This window comes from Ambystoma mexicanum, chromosome 9, assembly GCF_040938575.1.
Source record: "Ambystoma mexicanum isolate Mex_15411 chromosome 9, UKY_AmexF1_1, whole genome shotgun sequence".
Taxonomy (NCBI): Eukaryota; Metazoa; Chordata; class Amphibia; order Caudata; family Ambystomatidae; genus Ambystoma; species Ambystoma mexicanum.
The window spans coordinates 1029887464-1029908070 of record NC_090931.1 but is presented as its reverse complement, the minus strand read 5'-3'; the positions used below and the strand labels follow the sequence as shown (position 1 = coordinate 1029908070).

The 20607-nt window shown below is 51.6% G+C and overlaps 1 protein-coding gene across 1 annotated transcript in view; it reads right to left on the bottom strand.

The window, feature by feature from the left end:
* Positions 1-20607, bottom strand: part of GRB14 (growth factor receptor bound protein 14) — a 1091974-nt gene that overhangs the window by 623649 nt on the left and 447718 nt on the right. The window lies entirely within an intron of this gene.

Genomic DNA, 20607 nt, shown 5'->3' with positions numbered 1-20607 from the left:
GCGCACGGGCAAAAACACGCACAGGCCTAAACACGTCCGCCACACGAAGGCAGGCGGTAGCGTCCCTGCGCATGAAAAAAATGTGCGCTAACAAAAAGCACGTACATAAAGCTATGATGAATGTCCCATACTGTGTCCCTCTAGGACAAATGACGTGCAAAGGGTTATGCGACAAACACGGACACCCGCTGTGTGAAAAATAGTGTGTGCATGTATTTCGGGGGTGCGCGGGAAGTTTCACACGCGATAGACCTTGGGCGAGCGGGATACTTGTATAACTGGGGTTCGCGTGAAGTCTCACACGCGATTGGATCCGGGTACGTGTATTTCTGGGGTTCGCATGAAGTTTCACACGCGATTGGCCATGTGCGTGTGAGGAACGTGTATTACTGGGGTTCACGTGAAGTTTCACACGCGATAGGCCTTGGGCAAGTGGGGTACGTGTATAACTGGGGTTCGCGTGGAGTTTCATACACGATTGGATCCGGGTACGTGTATTTCTGGGGTGCGTGGGAAGTTTCACATGCGAAGGGCCTGTGCGAGTGGGGTACGTGTATTTCTGGGGTGCGCAGGAAGTTTCACACGCGAAAGAGCCTGTGTGAGTGGGGTACGTGTATTTCTGGGGTACGCGTGGAGTTACACACACGATAGGCCCTGTGCGAGTGGGGTACGTGTATAACTGGGGTTCGTGTGGAGTTTTATACGCGATTGGACCTGTGCGAGTGGGGTACGTGTATTCCTGGGGTTCGCGGGAAGTCTCACACGCGATTTCAGCAGGGTACGTGTATTTCGGGGGTGCCGGGGAGTCCTACACGTGAATTGGCAGTGTGGGTCCTCCCAGGTGTTCCCTCTACACCCTCCACGGCCCCTGCAGGAAGCCCACACCACAAGGGACTACCCTGCACCCCTGGTCATGTCCCGCAGGCAGCCCATCCACCATGGGCATGCCCCCCAGCCAAGCCACATGTCACCTTGCACTACTGATCGCCAAGCATGACCCCCTGCACCCCCACCCCCCAGCAGTCAGGGGCACCTGCCAGCAGGCCCCCACACATGTCCCCCAGCACCACCACACCCCAGCAGTGCAGGGCACCTGCCAGCAGGCCCCCACACATGTCCCCCAGCACCCCCACCCCCCAGCAGTGCAGGGCACCTGCCAGCAGGCCCCCACTCATGTCCCACTCACGTCACCCAGCACCCCCAACCCCCAGCAGTCAGGGGCACCTGCCAGCAGGCCCCCCACACATGTCCCCCTGCACCCCCACCCACCAGCAGTGCAGGGCACCTGCCAGCAGGCCCCCACACATGTCCCACTCATGTCCCCCAGCACCCCCACCCCCCAGCAGTCAGGGGCACCTGCCAGCAGGCCCCCCACACATGTCCCCCAGCAACCCCACCCCCCAGCAGTCAAGGGCACCTGCCAGCAGGCCCCCACACATGTCCCCCAGCACCCCCACCCCACAGCAGTGCAGGGCACCTGTCAGCAGGCCCCCACACATGTCCCCCAGCACCCCCACCCCCCAGCAGTGCAGGGCACCTGCCAGCAGGCCCCCACTCATGTCCCACTCATGTCCCCCAGCACCCCCACCACCCAGCAGTCAGGGGCACATGCCAGCAGGCCCCCACACATGTCCCACTCATGTCCCCCAGCACCCCCACGCCCCAGCAGTGCAGGGCACCTGTCAGCAGGCCCCCACACATGTCCCCCAGCACCCCCACCCCCCAGCAGTCAGGGGCACCTGCCAGCAGGCCCCCACTCATGTCCCACACATGTCCCCCTGCACCCCCACCCTCCAGCAGTCAGGGGACCTGCCAGCAGGCCCCCACACATGTCCCCATGCACCCCTACCCCACAGCAGTCAGGGGCACCTGCCAGCAGGCCCCCACTCATGTCCTAACCATGTCCCCCTGCACCCCCACCCCCCAGCAGTCAGGGGCACCTGCCAGCAGGCCCCCACTAATGTCCCACTCATGTCCCCCAGCACCCCCACCCCCCAGCAGTGCAGAGCACCTGCCAGCAGGCCCCCACTCATGTCCCACTCATGTCCCCCAGCACCCTCACCCCCCCAGCAGTGCAGGGCACCTGCCAGCAGGTCCCCACTCATGTCCCACTCATGTCCCCCAGCACCCCCACCCCTCAGCAGTGCAGGGCACCTGCCAGCAGGCCCCCACACATGCCCCCCCCGACAGGTCATCACACTTCAGACCCATGCCCCTCATGGCCACCCAAATCCCACCCCAGTCCAAACACCCCACATTGAATTCCCAAAGTCATGATAGAAAATACATAACCAGCATGGCCATGAATCAATGTCCCTCAGACCCACGCAATGGTGACACATGACTGTGAAAAGATCAACATTGTGACATGCACAAAACAAATGATATAAGACCACATCAGTAACGTATATAATAAATGTGTATTCAATAATTAACCAAATTAATAAAACAAAATCATACAATAATGGAAATTATGAAGAAAATGCTGCATGTCCAAAATATTCAAAAAAAATGTGTGAAAGCAGAATCCAAATCAATCCAAAAGCAAATGGGCCCAAAGAGTCTGTCCGTCCAACCAAATCCAAAGTGTAAAAATAAGACACATCCATTGATCCATGGTAAAAAAGAAACTTAAATGAAGTGAAATCCAGTGTTGAACTATATACAAAGTACAAATCCAGGGTCCATGAGCCCAACCACTGACAGGAAACCGACAAAAACCCTACCTAATGAACAACTATATACAAAAAGGTGGGGCATTGTCCAAGCGCCCCAAATGAAATGAAAACCAAAAGGAAACCTAACACTAATTAACTATATACAATGGCAGCAGGCTAGTCCGACGGCTCACTTCCTGATTTCCCAGGCCAGGGCATCATCGAGCTCCTGCTCGATGTCCCGGAGGCAGTCCTCTTCCATGGCCCCGAGGGTTCACAGGGACGATGACATCCGGACCTCCAGGTCCCTGCGAATTGCCTCGATGCACTCGGCCCGTCTCAGAGCCCTTTGCATGGAGTTCTCCGCCCTGACCATCGTGAGCCGTGCCTCTTCCGCCCGCTGCTGCTCCGCATCTATAGCATGGCCTAACCACTGCCACACGGAAGACACTTCCCGTCCGGGGTCCTCCTGCCCTCCGGCCGATGCATGCCCCTCCGATGTCGAAGGCCCCGAGCCATCATGGCTCCCACCTTGTTGCTGGTGCTGCTGTGCCTGTGCCCATGCCCTGGCTCCTGCTGCCTGCACATCCTCCTCCAGCTGGGGTGCAGTTGTTGAGGTGGCCACCCCTGCTGGACGTCCAACTCCCGACTGTGGCAGGGATGTGTCCTCCACCAGCCTGGCCACACGATCAGAGGCAGCTCCACAGGGTACCCAGGTGATACATGGGTAAGAAGATGGCACGGAGGACGACTGGCGCATAGGGGATTCAGGTGAGGAGGGGGTCGAAGCAAGGTTCAGCAAACGGAGGAATCCGGCCTGGGTGACCTGTCCCAGTAGGCTGACGTGGCCAACGAGCCATTCGAGATGACGTGCAGTCTCCCCATGAAAAGACTGCAGGTCACCTCGCATGGCCCGTTGATGCAACGCCACCCCACCCAGGACAGGCTCAACCCGGTCCCGGACAGCCACGTCCACAGGGAGAGGAAGGCCAGTTGTTGTAAGCGGATCCCCTCCCTGAAAACGGGTCTGGATGTAGGCATCCCTGCTGGTGCGGGATGATGTAGTCACAGGATCAGGGACAGGATTACACACAGGCACCTCCGCGGCGGCCTGTGCTACCTCCTGTCCCTGCCCCTGCACTGCACCACTGGCACCAGTGGAATCCCCACCTCCAGACCCCGTCTCTTTCCCTTGCGCGGCCTCCTCCTCCACCAAACCCCCCACCAACCTGGATGACTCCATGCCATCTTCCTTCGTCGGACCCTGTGGGGTCTCAGCTGCCCCTTCTGCTGCCGAGGAGTCCAACTCCGACCCCCGCCTCTTGGACCTACCCTCTGCAGCTGCAGCCTGGGACGCAGCACCGGACTCCTCACTCCCTGATGAGATCACAACCTGGGAGGGGAGCCGGGCCTTGCTTCTCCGGCTGGTGGTGTGATCCCCGCCGCTGTGCTCCACAGCACCCTCTCCGCCCTCTTCATCAGTTGACGCTGCAGACAGGGAGAGATAGGAGACAGGCATCAGGACACTGTACAATGGACTGATACACACATGCCAGTTGCACTTGAGTGGCAGTGTCAAACTTCAGACATGGCATCACAATCCCCAACACACATGGCATGTCAACTCACACACATGAGCAATTCCACAGCCATATGGCAACAGCCAGCACCATCCATACACATACAACAGCATGAGCAGCCAAAGGTGAGCCAGACATCACATGAAACACAGGGAGTGCACTAGACATGCACACAAGCCACCACACTTACATGCATGTGTACACCTCCACCAACTGTCGCAGTGATGAGATCGGCATCCATGTCACATCTGGCAATCAGTCTTCTACATATCAGTGTCCCAAGCATCCATGTTGCATCACTGTTGCACCCTTGTGAAATACACACACATGCACATGTACACGGTGCAGATACATGCAGCTGGAACCGACATCCATGTGTGACACCACAACCATGCCAATTTACATACACAATCATTCAAACATGTGTGCTCACACATCTGCATTTGGCATGCAAGCTTACACGCACATGCACCATCCATGTGTCTCACACATGAGAGGACTCGCATGTGTTAGCCTCACGCCCCTGTACATACACATCCATACATGGCCCTACAAAACCACATGTGCAACCTGCACACTACTGGCATACCACCACACGCACAGCTTACAATCAGTATGCATGTACACTTACCGCTCGACTCCAGACGGGTCTGCCTCTCAAGGACCTGGACGTGGAGCGCTGGGGATATGCATTCCAGGACCCTCATTTGATGTTCCGACAGGTGGCCCCGGTGCCCCTTAGCATCCGCTGCCTTCAAGAGGCACCGGTCCTTGTTGAGGGTCCTGGACCTGAAGTCCTCCCAGTGCTTCTTGACATGTTTGATTTTGCGGACTGCCACCCCCTCCGCGTTGATGGCAGTCACGATGTCTGTCCAGATCCTGGTCCGTCCTTCCTTGTCGGTGCGCAAACTTCCGAAGAGGGCATCATACTGCCCCAGGACTTGCTCCACCAGGACACCAACTTCGGTGGCAGTGAAGCTGGTGGCCCTCTGCCTCTCTGGCTGGGGGTTGCCAGTGGTGCCAGATGGTGGTGTGCCCGACATGGCAACCCAGAGCCAGGTGTGGGTGGGCAACTGGGCTGTGGAGCTTTGGTATCCCAGTCGGGAGTCTTCAGTTCCAGCAGGGGTGGTCACAGCCACTGCACCCATGGCTGATGTGCAGGCAGCAATAAGCAGGGCACGTGGGCAGCAGGCAGGCAGGCAGGCAGCAGCAGATGGCAGGTGGGAGCGTGCTCGAGGCTCTTGGGGGCAGGAAAATGGCCTTCAGGGCAGGAGCGTGGTCTTCCGTGTGTTTTTGCGTGGCCAGCTTGATACAGAGTGATTTGGCACGTGAAAAAATTGCATGTCAGCGTGTAATTCGAGGAAAGGGCCTTAGCGCGTGAGCGCATCAGCACACGCACGCGATTCCATTGGACCAAAGGCCCTTAGCGCGTAAGCGCGTCTGTGACGTATCGCGCACGGGCATTGCCCTGGCAGGGCTTGAAGATCCCACGTGGATTTCCATTGCTCTGTATGTGCTTTTTGTGGGGTGCGGTGCGTGTGTTTTCCAGGCGTTGGGGTTCACACGCTATTACTTCACAGCGGGTGGGTGTTGGCTATGCGTTCTTCTACACACAAGGCAGACGGTGAGTGGTAGCCCGCTCGCCCAGGCCCAATCGCATGTAAAACTTCCCGCCCACCCCAGAAATACACCTACCCCGCTCGCCCAAGGCCTATCGCGTGTGAACCGACAAGAAGTACAGATTTCACCCACTCGCTCTCCACGAAAAGCACGTACAAGAAAATGGCGTCCTACACGTACCTTTTAAACCGGCCCACACGTACACTTCACTTACGCGTGTATGCGCCCTTTCATCCAATTACACGCGATGCCACTCGGACGTGCAGTTTTTCCCCGTGTGCTCTGTCATCACGTGCTATGAGGGAAACGTCCGCGCGCGTAATGTAACTTACGCGCTAAGGGCCTTTGGTCCAATGGAATCGCGTGCGTGTGCTGACGCACTTACGCGCTAAGGCCCTTTCCTCGAATTACACGCTGACGTGCAAATTTTTCACGTGCCAAATCACTCCGTATCAAGCTGGCCACGCGAAAACACACGGAAGACCACTCTCCTGCCCTGAAGGCCATTTTCCTGCCCCCAAGAGCCCCGAGCACGCTCCCACCTGCCATCTGCTGCTGCCTGCCTGCCTGCTGCCCACGTGCCCTGCTATTTGGTGCCTGCACATCAGCCATCTGCAGGGGTCCAGTTGCTGTGTCCACCCCTGCTGGAACAGAAGACTCCCGACTAGGATACCATCGCTCCACAGCCCAGTCCCAGGACACAGTTGCCCACCCACGCCTGCCTCGGGGGTCGCCATGTCGGGGCAAACACCATCTGAGACCACTGGCGACCCTCAGCCAGAGGGGCAGAGGGCCACCAGCTTCAGTCAGAAGGAAGTTAGTGTCCTGGTGGAGCATGTCCTGGGGCATTATGATGCCCTCTTCGGAACATCACGCGCCAACAAGGAAGGACGGGATAGGATCTGGGACGACTTTGTGGTTGCCATCAACGCAGAGGGGGTGGCAACCCGCAACATCAAGCAAGTCAAGAAGCGGTGGGAGGACTTGAGGTCCAGGACCCTCATAAAGGCCTGGCGCCTCGTGGAGGGGGGCCGGGGCAGCATGAGTACCATCCAGATGAGGGTCCTGGAACGCGTAGGCCCAGCGCTCCACGCCCAGATCCTTCAGAGGCAGACCCGTCTGGAGTTGAGTGGTAAGTGGCCAAGCATTGCTGTGTGAGACAGGGCATGTTGCAGGGTGCTGGTTGTCTGATACTTGCCTGTATGTGTGACATAGGCCATGTACGTATGTGTGTGTGCAGGGACATCATGGTCATGCATGTGAGACCAGTAATGTGTGAACCACATGGTTGGTGCATGTGTTACAATGCAACATGCAGAGCAGCATGCGGAATGCACACATTAATGCATGCCTGTCTCTGTTATTGGACATGGATGGGGTGTGAGAGATGGGTGCTGCTGTCATGGACATGTCTGGTGTCCATGTCTATGTGTCTGACTTGCGTGTCTGTGACTTGCAAATGCCATGGATGCATGACACATGTCTGTGACAATGTTCAGATTCACTGATGCAGCCTACTCATCCTTGTATCCACTGTGTCTGGGGTGTACGGGGCCAGATGGATGAAACTACGGTGAAGTGTGTGCATGTGATAGGCATGACCCATGATGCATGTGAATTTCAAACCAGCATTGTATGTTTCAAGAGTCCCTTGGACATGTATGCTAATGTTCATAGCATGCAACATGCCTGTTACTGCATGTGTTTTGCCTGCACTGACCCATGTGTTGTGGAGGGACATGCTGCAAGTGATGTTTGACAGTGCCACTCATCTGCTATTGCTTCCTGTCTAGGGGACCATTGTACAGTACACTGATGCTTGTGTTCTATGTCTCCCTCTACACAGCGGCAAGTGATGAAGAGGGCGGAGACGGCGCTGTGGAGCAAAGCGGCGGGGATGCCCCCACCGGCCGGCGACGCAAGGCCCAGTCACCCTCCCAGAATTTACCATCGTCCGGGAGTGAGGGGACTGGTGCTGCGTCTGCCACTACGGCTGCAGTGAAAGGGGTGGGTGAGCCCCCACAGGGGCTTACAATGGCGGAAAACGGTGTGGAGCCATCCAGGTTGGTGGTTTCCACAGAGGAGGAGGAGGCCGCTACTGAGCCGTACATGGGGCCTGGTGGGGGTGGTACCACTGGTGCAAGTGGTGCAGTCCAGGGCCAGGGGCAGGAGGTAGCACAGGTCACCGCAGAGGGACCTGTGCATGTCGCTGTCCCTGACCCTGTGACTGCATCATTATGCACCAGCAAGGATGCCCCATCCCAGGCCCGTCCGCTGGTAGGGGGGATGTCCATGTCATCTGACACTCCTCTACTTGCGGACAAGGGGACCCCTGGCCATATGGAGAAGGTCCTGATTGGTGTCACGTTGCGCACGCGTGACATTCGTGATGACGTGCTTCCCGGGGGGGGGGCATGCACGTCAGCACGAAGAGCAGCGTGCCAACGTGGCCCAGTTGGGAGTGTCCATGGTCGGGGGTTTTGTACATGTGTCGGCCACTCTATGTGCCAGTCATTCTCCATGCCGTCTTCCTGCCCAGATGCCACCAGGGCCCCCTGTGGCCCTGCCCTGACCAATGCAGCCAGCTCAGTGGGGATCCCATCCCTGCCACAGTCGGGAGTCGGAGGTACAGCAGGGGTGGACACCACAGCAACTGGACCCCAGCAGATGGAGGATGTGCCGGCATCTTCGAGCAGGGCACGTGCACGACGGCGTCGGTGGATTCCATCAGCCTGGATGCTGTCGTGCTGGCAGAGGCAGTTGCGTCGGAGGATGCGGCAGGCTCAACGTGGGAGGCATCATGGCTCGGGGGCATCTACATCAGAGGGGCTGGCATCGGCCGGAGTTCAGGAGGATTCTGAAATGGGAGTGTCTTACCTGTGGCAGTGGTTGGGCCAGCAGATAGGTGTGGAGCGGCGGCGGGCGGAGGAGGCACGGCTCACAATGGTCAGGGCGGAGAACTCCATGCGCAGGGCGCTGAGGCGGGCTGAGTGCCTCGAGGGAATTCGCAGGGAGTTGGAGGTGGACATGGTGTTATCCCTGCGAGACCTCTGGGCCAGAGAACAGGCCCGCCTCCAAGACATTGAACAGGAGTTCGATGATGCCCTGGCCCATGACATCAACAAGTGAGCCGTTGGACTTGCCTGCCGCCATTGTATATAGTTCATTAGTGTTAAGTTTCATTTCTTTTTTCTTTCATTTGGGGCGCATGGACTATGCCCCACATTTTTGTATGTAGTTAGAATTAGGTAGGTTTCATTGTAGGTTTCATTTATGTTGTTGGGCTCATGGACCCTGGATTTGCTATTTGTACATAGTTTTACAGTGGATTTTTCTCCTTCATCTTTATTTTTCTTCACCATGGAGCAATGGATATTATGCTTTTCTTTCACTTTGGATTTGCTTTCTTGGACGGTGACTTTGGACACATTTTCATTTGGATTAATTTGGATTCTCATTTTTTTATTTATCATTTTTTGGGACATGCTGCATTTTGATTATTATTGGCTTTATTGTGTGTTTTTATTTCATTCCCTTCATTTTGACTTGAATACATTTTTGTTTCTTACTTCAATGTGTGGTCTTCTCTCATTGGTTTCAGGCATGTCACAATGTGGGTTTTCTCAGTCATGTGTTGCCATTGTGTGGGTCTGACAGACTTGTACTCATGGGCATACTGCTTATTTGTGATCTATCATGTAATGGTGATTTCAATTTGGAGTGGATGTAAAGCTTGGTTGGGTGTTTGGACTGGGGTGCTGTGGGGTGGGATTTGTGTGGCCATAAGAGCCAGGGATCTGGATTGTGATGACGTGTTGGCTGGGGGACATGTGTCGGTGCCTGCTGGCAGGTGCCTGTCAATGATGGGGGGGTGGGGGTGCAGGGGTTCATGAGTGGGTCATGAGTGGGGGCCTGCTGGAAGGTGCCCTGCACTGCTGGGGGGTGGGGGTGCAGGGGGTCATGAGTGGGACATATGTGAGGGCCTGCTGGCAGGAGCCCCTGACTGATGGGGCGTGGGGGTGCAGGGGGACATGTGTGGGACATGAGTGGGGGCCTGCTGGCAGGTGCCCCTGACTGCTGGGGTGTGGTGGTCCAAGGGGACATGTGTGGGGGCCTGCTGGCAGGTGCCCCTGACTGCTGGGGGGTGGGGGTGCAGGGGGACATGTGTGGGGGCCTGCTGGCAGGTGCCCCTGACTGCTGGGGGGTGGGGGTGCAGGCGGACATGTGTGGGACATGAGTGGGTGCCTGCTGGCAGGTGCCCCTGACTGCTGGGGGTGGGGGTGCAGGGGGACATGTGTGGGGGCCTGCTGGCAGGTGCCCCTGACTGCTGGGGGGTGGGGGTGCTGGGGGACAAGTGTGGAGGCCTGCTGGAAGGTGGCCTGCACTGCTGGGGGGTGGGGGTGCTGGGGGACATGTGTAGGACATGAGTGGGGGCCTGCTGACAGGTGCCCCTCACTGCTAGGGGTTGGGGGTGCTGGAAGACATGAGTTGGTGATCATATTGCAACGTGACATGTGGCTTGGCTGGGGGGCATGCCCATGGTGGATGGGCTGCCTGCGGGACATGACCAGGGGTGCAGGGTAGTCCCCTGTGGTGTGGGATGCCTGCAGGAGCCATGGAGGGGGTAGAGGGGACACCTGGGAGGACCCATACTGCCAATTCACGTGTAGGACTCCCTGCGCACCCCCAATACACGTTCCCTGCTCTGACAGCAAAATCGCGTGTGAAACTTCATGAGCAGCCCAGTAATACACGTACCCTACTCCAATCGCGTGTGAAACTTCCCGCGCACCCCTGAAATACACGTACCCAGCCCAATCGCGTGTGACACTTCCCACGCACCCCTGAAATACACGTACCCAAGCCAATCGCGTGTGACACTTCCAGCGCACCCCTGAAATACACGTACCCAGCCCAATCGCATGTGAAACTTCCCGCGCACCCCCGAAATACACGTACCCAGGCCAATCGTGTGTGAAACTTCCCACGCACCCCTGAAACATATGTACCCAGGCCAATCACGTGCAAAACTTCCCGCGCACTCCTGAAATACACGTACCCAGCCCAATCGCGTGTGAAACTTCCTGCGCACCCCCAAAATACACGTACCCAGCCCAATCACGTATGGACTTCCCGCGCACCCCTGAAATAACGCACCCAAGTCAATCGCGTGTGAAACTTCCCGTGCACTTCTGAAATACACGTACCCAGGCCAATCGCGTGTGAAACTTCCCATGCACCCCTGAAATACACGTACCCAGCCCAATCACGTGTGAAACTTCCCGCGCACCCCTGAAATACACATACCCAGGCCAATCGCGTGTGAAACTTCCCGTGCACCCCTGAAATACACGTACCCAGGCCAATCGCATGTGAAACTTCCTGCGCACCCCTGAAATACACGTACCCAGCCCAATCGCGTGTGAAACTTCCCACACACCCCTGAAATACACGTACCCAGCCCAATCGCATGTGAAACTTCCCGCGCACCCCTGAAATACACGTACCCAGCCCAATCGCGTGTGAAACTTCCCGCGCACCCCTGAAATACACATACCCAGGCCAATCGCGTGTGAAACCTCCCGTGCACCCCTGAAATATACATACCCAGGCCAATCGCGTGTGAAACTTCCCGTGCACCCCTGAAATACACGTACCCAGGCCAATCGCGTGTGAAACTTCCCACACACCCCTGAAATACACGTACCCAGGCCAATCGCGTGTGAAACTTCCCGTGCACCCCTGACATACACGTACCCAGGTCAATCGCACACCCCCGTAATACATGTACCCCACTCGCACAGGCCCTTTCGTGTGTGATAGTTCCCACAAACCCTGTAATACACGTACCCTGCTGAAATCGCGTGTGAAACTTCCCACGAACCCCAGTAATACACGTACCCCACTCGCACAGGCCCTTTCGCGTGTGAAACTTCATGCGCACCCCAGTAATACACAGTCCCCGCTTGGCGTTTGCTGTTTGACAGCCCTGTAAACTGGTCCAGGTTAGCGCAGCCCTTTGCGCTGAATTGGGAATTTTGATGGCTTTTCGTTGCGCGAGGGCGTTCTTGGGGGCATAACTGGTGCTGCTGCAGGGTCGCTGCGCCAATCTGCGCCACGGCTGGTTTTGGAGGCTAAAATCCATGAATACGCTGTGCGCGCAAATCGATTTTAGCGCACGCGGCTGGCGCAGACATTCGCATGCGCACACTGTGCGTCAGCCGTGTGTGCCACTTTTGTGCGAAATTCTATGAATTACCCTGGTAGTTTCATCCTATTTGGATGCTGGCTGCACATCGTACTAAATTTAGATACTTTCTAGTTAAACTGTATGAGTGCAAAACACCAAGTATGTCTCTTGCAGTTTTAAATCAAATAAATTTGACTGGAACTGTCGAAAGTTTAGTTTCTACAATACAAATGTTAAATATGATGCATGTAAAAGAGTATGTGTACGTAGATGAAACACTTACAGGAAGTGGAAATGATGATCCTATGCTTTGAAAGGATCAGATTTTTCAACACTATGAAAGAAGTATTGCAATGTTTGAGTTGTCTTCTACTGAAAGACCTGAACTTGTTTCTGTATCTTGTCTAAACACTTTAAGTCTCAAGTGCAACTTGTGTATGTTGAGAACAAAATGAAACACGCTATAGAAGCTGTTTGGAAAGAACTTTATCTGTATTTGTTTGTAGAAGAACAATTTGACACAAGTGAGGCACTTTATGTGTGTAGACACTGTGTTGGATTTTATAGTCAAACACATATTCTGACAAGAAGTGTTTTAAATGATATGGTACTGCGTGATATCCCTCGTGTGCTTCAAAAACATAACATGTTTGAAGTAATTGCATTGCAAACTGATCATCCTTTTCAAGTTATTGTTAGACTGCAAACAATGATGTCAAATCTGCCTAGGAAGTCATTAGTGCAAGATGTGAGAGGCAAAGTTTTGTATCTACCCCTGAATTCGGAAGAAAACGTTAATACTCTGGGAGTTAAGCGTGACACTGCAGATGCTTTGCTTATTTTAGCAAATGGTTTTGCCACTAAAGATAAGAGAATTCGGCAACAGCTTATCGCTGTTGGAAAAGTGAAAAACACATTGGGGTTTCAATTGGAGCACAATGATTTATACAAAGGCAGTCTGAATGTAACAGACTTGTCTATGCTTGATGTTGAGTCAACAAACAAAAGCAGTGAACATCAGTTTCAGCATCTATCTGTTGCAAAAGGGAATAGTTTGTATGAACATAAGACTATTCATCCTATACACTTACGTGAAGTCATGGGTGACAGTTTAGAATTGAACCAAATGAAAGCAACGAAAGGTGCACCAATTAGTATCTGGGAAAAGACATTAGAAGCCCGTTGTTTTCCTATGCTTTAACTGGTGCTGGAGGGAGATTGGATGATCGGAAGGTGTGAATCTCTGCTTCAGAATATCATTGTACAAGAATGTGTTCAGGAGATGCACAATTCCACACAAATGTTGAATATATTTTTCACGGTATCCCTACAAAAAATCCCCACCAAAAATATTGCTGTACATATGGCCGTTTGTCTCGCCATAGGCAATATTTTTTGGGGGAAGAATTTGTGGGAGCAGGGGTTGTCGGGGTGTCCCTGCACATTTTACAATAATGTGGGAGTTGCGGGGGTGTCCCCCTCAGGGTCCATGGGTCAATATTGCCATAGAAATATGGCGATATTTTTGTATCGCCATATTTTTGCGGGGATATTAACACATGGAACCTTTTCCACTTATTGTATGAAAGGGTATTTTCAAAATTATGTTGTGCTGTTGCTCATACACTTCAAACCAGAACTAGATTTCAAAATCTTTCTGCATGTGAGGTGTTGAAACAAGAAAGAAATGAAGTTTTAAAGGGCAAACTTATTAATATTCTTGCTACAATGAGAGGAACTAAAAAATATTGGTATGGGAGACACTCCGAGGTTAAATGCATGATCAGAAACCTGGGATCTCCGACCTGGTTTGTGACTTTAAGTTGCACTTGGTATAGTTGGGATGATCTTGCAGAGTGGAATCTGTAAACAAATGCAGAGTTAGACTACAGGGAATACATGACACCAGGACAATTCCCTGTAAGTGTATCGTATTGCTTTCATCACAGATTATTAGCTATGTTATACTTCATATGTAATAAATGAAATTGTCCATTGGGCCCTGTGAAACATTTCTTTTGGAGGAAAGAGTACCAGGCACGTGGGGCTCCACATATACATATGCTGTTGTGGATGAAAGATGCTCCTCAGTTTGATAAGGAAAGTGATGTGTGTGTGTAATGGAGTTCATTTAAAAATATGTTACTTGTTCTATTCCAGCTCAGCACGTGAATGCTGATCTACGGAACAAGGTGGAAAGGTTTGAAAAGCATTCATGTGGAAAGTACTGTCAGAGAAAATACAAATGTAAAGACAAGTATGGCTATGGCTTTCCAAAGCTTGTGACACCAGTTGCTCGAGTGAATAGTTTAATGTCATCTCTTTGACACCATGTTACTGGTAAGTCACTGAGAAATATCTATAATTTAAAAAGAAATAAGGATGCCAATGTATTAATGATTACAAGCATGTCATTGCTCAGCTTTGGAATGCAAATACTGATGTACAGTTTATTGCTGATAATTCAAGAGCTGTTGTTTGTTATGTTACAGCATACTTGGCAAAAGCAGAAAAGAGCAATGCAGCTGACGTATGGGCAGATTTATCATCATATAAAAGTCTCAGTCAGAAACTTGTAAGCTTTAGTTTGAAGATGCTTTCGGATAGAGAGTGTGGTAGCTATTAAGCTGTAGATCAGCTAACTAGTTTGCCTCTGTATGGACAGCGTTAATATAGTTTTGTTAAGTCTTGGACCAGCTAGTACTAACCATCGGGTATTGAAGCATTTGACTGAATGGAGCAGTTAGCTGAAGCAGCACCTGACATTACAGAGATTTTGAAAACCAACTTGATTGATACATATTATTATTGTTCGAGGATCTTTGTTTATATCAAGTAGCACATCACTACTCATATCAAAATATGGAGCACACAGTGACAGAGGACAGTTTAAAGTACACGGATGTAGTGGTTGTCTAGTGAGACATGAAAAGGCAAGTCGCATTAACCACATGAAATTGTCTTGCCAAAGTGCAGAGAAAAAGGAATTATTTTATTTCTGTATTTTGCAGTTGTTCTTCCAATGCATGCAGAGAGTGATTGACTTTGAAGTTGAAACATTTGAAACATTGTTTTTTATTAAAAAAATACTTAATTGCATATCCAAAATGTGAGCAGTATTTGGAGTGACTGGAGAAAGGGCTAAGTCAAGAAGAAATGGTGGCAGCTGAATTGGCAAAAGAGACACCAGAGGGCAGTCAAGATTCTGCAGCAGGAAGTCAAAATGTACTTGGTGAGCTAATTATTCAAACTGATGTTGAGCTTGCTATGGAGGAAGTAGAATTTGCAATGCAACAAAGTGAATTTGCAGACGTGAAATGCAATGAAATTGTTAGTAAACTTAATATAGAGCAAAAAGTAGTTTATAATAAAATTAAAGATAGGTCCTTACATGGTTTACTGCATGGCAAGCGTGAATGCTCTTGTGTGCAATTCAAACCTGTATTGTTGTATGTTAGTGGACAAGCAGGAACAGGTCAATCTTTTTTAATTACTGCAATAAGATCTATGATCCAAATGTAATATATGTCTATTTGTCATGTATTGTAACTATTCCAACAGGTTTAGCAGCATTTCATGTAGGAGGTGTTACTTTATATCACCTGTTAGTTACCAGTGGAGCATGGCAACAAACCAGAATATGGGAAACTTGTATCAAGTGCAGCAAGTGAGGTCTCACCCCACAGGTCCTTGAAGTGGACTGAGCCCCCACTTCGGACCACCCCTGAACACAAGAAGCGGTGCATGACTGGGTGAAGAAACCCCCCCACTGAGTGAAAACCTGACCAAAATCGGCCAAGAATTCATGGAGAAAAGACCGAGTGACTGTGTCGCTCTCCTCCATCACGCACGTTAGGAAGAAACAAACTCCTTCACGGATCTCTCTAGAGGAACATCGAGGAGCCCACGGCTGCAAACCTCAGTGAGTCGTGAAGGGAGCCTAGCGATACTGTCAACGGGTGGACCACCGCTCCCTGGGTACATATGGGCCAAACACAGAAAGCATCTCCATATTGACACGCAGATACGTGGCATAGTTCACCTGCCCCTCCCCCGGATGAGCACATACGGGGCTGCGATCAGAACGCTCTGTGTGTCCAAAGGATGTGGCTGACTGAATAAAGCACCTGAGTGGTGTGGAGGCGCCCAGGTGACGGGAATTGTTCCCAAGTGGATCCTCCAAAGAAGTTATCGCGGGGTAGCCACAAACAATGCAAAGTTGCACCCGACGAGAGTGACTGAACACTTTTCGGAGGCCCGCTCCCACCAGAGACAGATCAGTCCACCGGCCTCTGACTACAACAGCATAGATCTGCCTGGAACCCACCGAGCACTACACACTCAGAAAAACAACCAAAAGGCTTAATTGAGTAAAGTAAACACACATCACACGAGACACGAGAGGTGATCAAAGCACGTTATAAGCCCTGGAGTGCAGCGCAGTGGGGGGACATCACCCAGTGACATCCAAATAACACAATCTGTCATTGGAATCACTTTGAAGTCCCCTCGGATGTCGGCACAAGGAAACAATAGTGGGCTGATGCTTTTACAACTCCTGCTGGTCTCCACAACACCCAAGGGAACAGAGAAAACCTCCTCTCTCACGGAACTGGACACCACCACACAAGGACATTCTAGAACACCACCTGCCCTCAGGCAGTTAACTTTTACACCCTGGCAAATAGACCTTAATCCCAGTACGTATACAACCAGGTGCCCTCCAACCCCACCTTTGTAAAGCGTGTCAACAACACACGCAGTGAACAACGGAGGGAGACCATCGAAGCACTAAAATTCACATAGAGGGTTGGGTCCCCGAACACGGGGCGTGTGCCCTCCTCTGATCAGTAGACTGTGCCGAGATCCACCCATTGTGGAGAGGTAGTCCCTCAGCCCCCATCAGGATGGGAACAGCAGTGGAGGACTACAACAGAAAAGAACAGAATGGTAATTACGTGCTGTCTGTGAAGTTGAGGTCGCACAAAACAAAACGAAGAAACCTGTTTATTACGAATCCGCCCTTGGCTCCACATAAGACGCCATAATCAACTGAACACTCTTGGAATCACCCTGAGGCCTTCAATACCGATTATCGATACATAGGGTAGGGCCCCCCGCACCGGGGCGAGTGCCTCCTCCAGTGCTACAGGCACCACATGGACATTAAAGTGAAATTAGCGAAATACGCCTACTCCCCACCACTACTTAACGCAAATGGCACAAATTTGGGACGGAAGCAGCGGCGACAAGGGGAGACATTGCCGCCCTCCTGAATGAGATAAAGACTATGGGAGCCAACATAGGCGGAAAAATAGATAAGATAACACAGAGAATGGATAAGTTTGATGAAAGACTCGAGGGTGTCGAGAACAATCAAGCCTCCATAGACACCCTCGAATCCCAGATGAACTCATGAAAAAGAGAAATAGAGCAAAGAGAAGAGGAATTCTGACTAAAAATGGACAATTTAGAAAATCGAGAGAAGAGAAACAACCTACGCTTCTTTGGTATTCCCGAACACGAAGGCGAAACAGAAGGAGATCTCAAGAAAACAATCCATGATATTATCAAAATACTGGTGGTGGACGAAAAGACCGACAAGCCAAAAACGGAGCGGATACACAGAGTCGGAGGTCCTACAGGTAGCCTGAGATCCGTCCTTGCCAGGTTTCACAGATACCAGGATAAAGCTAGGATTCTCAAGAAGGCAGGACCGGAGGGCCACTCACCATTGGAGGGGCACATATCACTATTTTTCAGGATCTATCGTCACTGACCCTGGCCCTAAGGCGAATGTGCGGTCCTCTCACGAAATGCCTCAAGGAATGAGGAATTAGATACAGATGTGGCTACCCTTTCTCCCTCTCCTTTGAATAGGGAGGAAGGAAAATACAACTGAAATCTGAAAGGGGGATTTGTGAATGCACCACAGAACTGTTGGAAACACGCCCGGAAGGTGAAAATCGGGAGGAAACAGGAGAGATTGGGAGGCAATGGGAACTCTAAGGTCCACGAAGGAAAAGAGTTAAGGGATCCAGGAAATACAGGTGGGGCAACGCTACACCCGAAGGAGGAAAATGAGAAGGTGATCGGCTGGAGTGAACTCTGCACATCGGTTTCCAAGAAATTACGATGGATGGCTCAAGAAACTGAGTGTTCCCAACTGCTCAGAGTTCGAATACAGAGAGAGCACATTTTGTCGGATGCTCCTCGAAAAAGAGAGCACAGACAAGCTATTGACAATATGCGGTGGCACCACAAGAGACACCATAAATCCTTTCAAAGAGTTTATGTAATGTTCTGGGGGAAGGAAGGGGGGAAAATGGGAAGGGGGCTCAAATGTTATTGAGAATGTTTTTCGAAGCTGGACCGTGATGTAACGGTTCCCAATGGTGGTCCAATATCAGATCAATACTTCCAACCGATCCAGATCGGACGCCACCAACCAGGGATGAGGTATCTAGAGGGGGGAGGGAGGAGGGGGAAAAGGGGAGGAGAGGGGAGGGTTGGAGACAGAATTTTCATTGAGACTTGTGAAAGTGCATGCACGGTTGATCAACATTACATGGCGGAGTCAACTATGCTTGAAGGGTTCTCCAAAACGTATGATAGCAACTGGCAGCTGACCAACGGGTAGGAGACCTCCTCTGGGTGGGTACATTAAATTTTAAAGGGCTAAATTCCCTGACAAAGAGATCCTTAGTACACCGGGAATTCCGAAGGGGCAAGTTGGACATACTCTTCTTACAATTCTTACAGGAAACAAAATATGCCAAGGGAGAGGAACGGAAGTTCCTAGGGGCGCGAACAGTGATAGAATTTTGGGAATCCGGGCCTCTGAGATGGGGAGGAGTGGGAATACTCATCAGATAGGGACTAGACTTTATGATCTCAAAGACATGGAGTGATGTCTAGGGGCGGGTCTTACTTGTTGCAGGCACTGTGGGAAAGGTAGATATCAGACTCGCTACCATATACGCCCTCAACACGGATCAAGCTAGGTTCCTAACCAAGGCAGTCCCCAAAATTATGTTAGAAGCCACTGGACTCGTCCTCTTAGGGGACGACTTCAACCTGTGGGCAGACCCTAACCTAGATAGGAAAACGGTAAAATTGAAATGAGGGACCCCACCGAAGGGGGGCGCGGGGAGATCACAAATATGCTTGAAATATATGGTTTGAGAGACTCATGGCGGCTACTCCACCCAGATGAAAGGGGGTATACCTTCCACTTCACCCCTCACAATACCTTTACTAGCATTGACTACATATATGTAATGAAGGTACGCACAACGCTACTATAGATCATGATATGGTCACGGCCGTCATAACTGGGACTCATTGCCTAGGAAAGGAGGCCGTTGGAGGTGTAATGAGACACTCTGGAAACACTCCGTTTTCAAAACTGAGATGGAAACTGAGATCACTGAATATATCAAGGCAAATAACACTGGGAAATGCCCCAAGTTAACAGTGTGGGAAACGCGGAAAGCGACCTGGCACGGAGTCCTGATTAGAGAAGGGGCTAGCAAGAAAAGAGAAAGGAACTTGATCGAAAATAAATTCAGGAATGAGATTTGTCGCTTAGACGGGGAATCGAGGAAAGACAACACCGGGAAAGCGGAAAAGATATCGGAGGCAGGGAAAAAAAGGGAAGAATTACGCCTCCTAGAACACGGGCTGATAGCCCGCAAGCTACAACTTCTAAGACAGACGTTTTATGAGAAAGAGGACAAGACAGACTCCTTACTCGCTGCCAGGTTGCATGCCCAAAGGATAGAGCAGAAGGTAATGGAAATAGAAAATCAGGACACTTCCCGCCACGCAACCAATGCAGACATCCCCGAGGCCTTTGCCACATTTTATGAGGCCCTATACAGATCAAAAGCCCAACTAGGGGAGTCGGATACTGACCGATACTTGTCCTCTGTGAAAATCCCGCAAATAACATATGATGAAAGCTGTGCATTAGAGGGTCCGATAACAGAAGAAGAGGTAAAGAATGCGGTTAAGAGGTTGTTACTAGGCAAATCCCTCGGAGAAGATGGAGAGATTCTAGACACTGGAAGAGCCCCGGACTCTTGTGTCTGAGCCCTTGTATCAGTGATCCCTAAAGAAGGTCGGGACCCCAAGCAATGTGGCTCGTATCGCCGCATATCCCTAATTAACATTGATGCCAACATATATACCAGAATCGTAGCAGCCAAACTGGAGACGTAAATGCCATGTCTGATACATTCTAAGCCAGGTCTACTTTATACTGGGTAGACAAGGAGCGGACAAGATGAGAAAGACTCTACACTTAATCAATGCATCTCGAACCATGGAATGACCTAGCTCTCCTCTCGGTCCACGCGAAGAAGGCTTTCGATAGGGTCAAAGGGGGTTTTCTGATGGCAGTCCTCCGCAAGGTGGGAATAGGTCTGAAATTGAGGAGGGGTACAGGCAGTATATGCATCACCCAAGGCCTCAGTCTTCGTCAATGGTGAATATTCCCACTGGCTCAAACTAGGTAGAGGAACACGACAGGGATGCCCCCTCTCTGCCATACTCTTTG